This window comes from Mus pahari, chromosome 21 (genome assembly GCF_900095145.1).
Source record: "Mus pahari chromosome 21, PAHARI_EIJ_v1.1, whole genome shotgun sequence".
NCBI lineage: Eukaryota > Metazoa > Chordata > Mammalia > Rodentia > Muridae > Mus > Mus pahari.
In genome coordinates, this window is record NC_034610.1 from 21187978 (window position 1) to 21190278 (window position 2301).

Here is a 2301-nt window from a genome sequence, read left to right on the forward strand (position 1 = left end):
GAGAGAGAGAGAGAGAGAGAGAGAGAGAGAGAGAGAGAGAGAGAGAGAGAACCAGCTCACAGGCACACTGGAGATAGAGCTCAGAGACACAGGGTACACGCTTAGCATGCTGCAAGCCGTAGTTTTAATCCTGTTGTGACCTCTGAAAGAGTCATGATTCCATGTTACTCAGCTGCCATGTGGGGGCTGAGCTGATGAGAGTGACTGTGCCGCAGAGACATGAGTGCTGTGTTGAGGGGGGAGGGTCAAGACTTTGGAATACTGGCTCAGACAAGCAAACGGTTTGTGTATTGTCCTGTAAACAAAACACAACAAATTTACCTAGACACTTCCGCATCAGTTATTAAATTAAAGCACTCTGCAATGCATTTGGCATAGAAGCATTAGGAAGGCCGCTAAAAATATGGTAAGCAGCTTTTTCGATAAATCCTGGTGAGACAGAAGGAAAGAGGATTAAATATTCACTACAGTAAAGATTATGGAACAAAATGACAGTAGAAATGGTTCCTCCATTTCTACATTTCCTGAGAAAAGTCAGGCGTGGCTGACCCATGTGATGCCAGCACTCAGCAGTCACTGGCAGGAGCACCGGAGGTTCAAGGCTGCTCTCGTCAACACAATGAGTTTATGCTAACTAAATACCTCAAGCCCTGTCTGAAAAATACAAGAAGGGCCACATGCGGTGCCACCCGCTTTTACTACAGGAAGCAGAGGCAGGGGGATCTCTGTGAGTTCAAGGACAGATTTCTCTTTACAGTGACTCTCCATGAGCTACATAGTGAGCTTCGTGAGAGACTGTCTGAAAGTAGAAAAACAAGGAAGAAAGGAGGAGAGGGAAGGGGTGGCAGGGAGAGGAGAGGAGTGAGGGGGAGAGGGAGCTGAGTGGGTAGGTCAGTCAGTAGAGTGCTAGCCAGTCAAGTATGAGGTCCTCAGTTTGCCCTCCAGATGCAAGTAAAAAGCTAAGCAAGCTTTGTAACCGTCCAGAAGGGAGCTGGAGTCAGGTGGACGCCCAAGGCTCCCTGGCTAGGCAGTCTAATCAGAAAAGAGAGCAGCAGGTCCCAGTCGTGACCGTCAAAAAGACGGACAGCTCCTGGAGAACACTAGAGGCTGGCCTCTGCTTTCCATGCCCTGCCCCATGAACACGTATGAACTCACACACAGAATGGTAAAACTGTGAGGTGGTCATGTGGGAGAACATAGCAAGAGGCAGAGACGTCAGCCGGGCTGAGGCAGATGGGAAAATGTTAAGCTTCTTCATTTCAATGCTTGTTTTATTTCCTTATTTGTGCCTAATTTGTCTCTAATAGTTTGATTTTTTAAAAAAGTTTTTTAAAGATTTATTTATTTTATGTATATGAGTACACTGTAGCTGTCTTCAGACACACCAGGAGAGAGCATCAGCTCCATTACACATGGTTGTGAGCCACCATGTGGTTGCTGGGAATTGAACTCAGAACCTCAAATATATATATATATGTTTTAATCTTTATTTTAGTTTTAACTTTCTAAACAGTCTGTCAAATACATACCTGCCCAGTGACATTCCAATTTTAACATTTTAAAGATTAATTTTAAGTTATTTATATATATTTATTATTGCTGCGTGTCTGAATGCAGGCACATGTAGCAGAGCATGTGGAGATCGAAGACAACATTTAAGAGTTGCTTCTTGAGCCAGGCATGGTGGTGCAGGCCTTTAACCCCAGCACTCGGGACGCAGAGGCAGGCGGATTTCTGAGTTCGAGGCCAGCCTGGTCTACAGAGTGAGTTCCGGGACAGCCTGGGCTACACAGGGAAACCCTGTCTCGAGTTGCTTCTTGCACTTCCTTCAGACGCAAGTTAATAGCAGACCGAATCTCCATCTCGCCAGGAAACTACTGAGGTTCCTTTGGGATCAAATGGAATTTTATAAGAACATAATGGGTGGAGAGGAGAAAACCTACGGTGGCTGTGAAGGCCCTTACGCTACGTATGTGAAATCAGTATCTTCTGGTGGCATGAATTTACTGTCAACAGGGAACACGCACTAGCGTCAGGAACAATAAAGGCCACGTGGGGTGATCCAGGTCAGTTTGCCGAGAATGAAACAAGGAGGTCAATTTTAGAAGACTCCCTCCCATGTGCTACCGAAAATGTGCATGTATTTTACCTACAAGGTCTGCTATACTAACAGCTCCACTGAGCTCCACTGAAATTCCTGAATTCCTGAAAGTACACTAATTACACTAGAACTGCTGATGGCCGCAAACTTCCTAGATTGTTAAATAAAATTTTATATATATATATATATATATATATATA

The 2301-nt window shown here is 44.8% G+C and overlaps 1 protein-coding gene and 1 pseudogene across 2 annotated transcripts in view; one reads left to right on the plus strand and one right to left on the minus strand.

Moving 5' to 3' along the window:
- Fam234a (family with sequence similarity 234 member A) overlaps positions 1-2301 on the minus strand; it is a 38426-nt gene that overhangs the window by 16669 nt on the left and 19456 nt on the right. The window lies entirely within an intron of this gene.
- LOC110338107 lies at positions 1920-2264 on the plus strand (annotated as a pseudogene).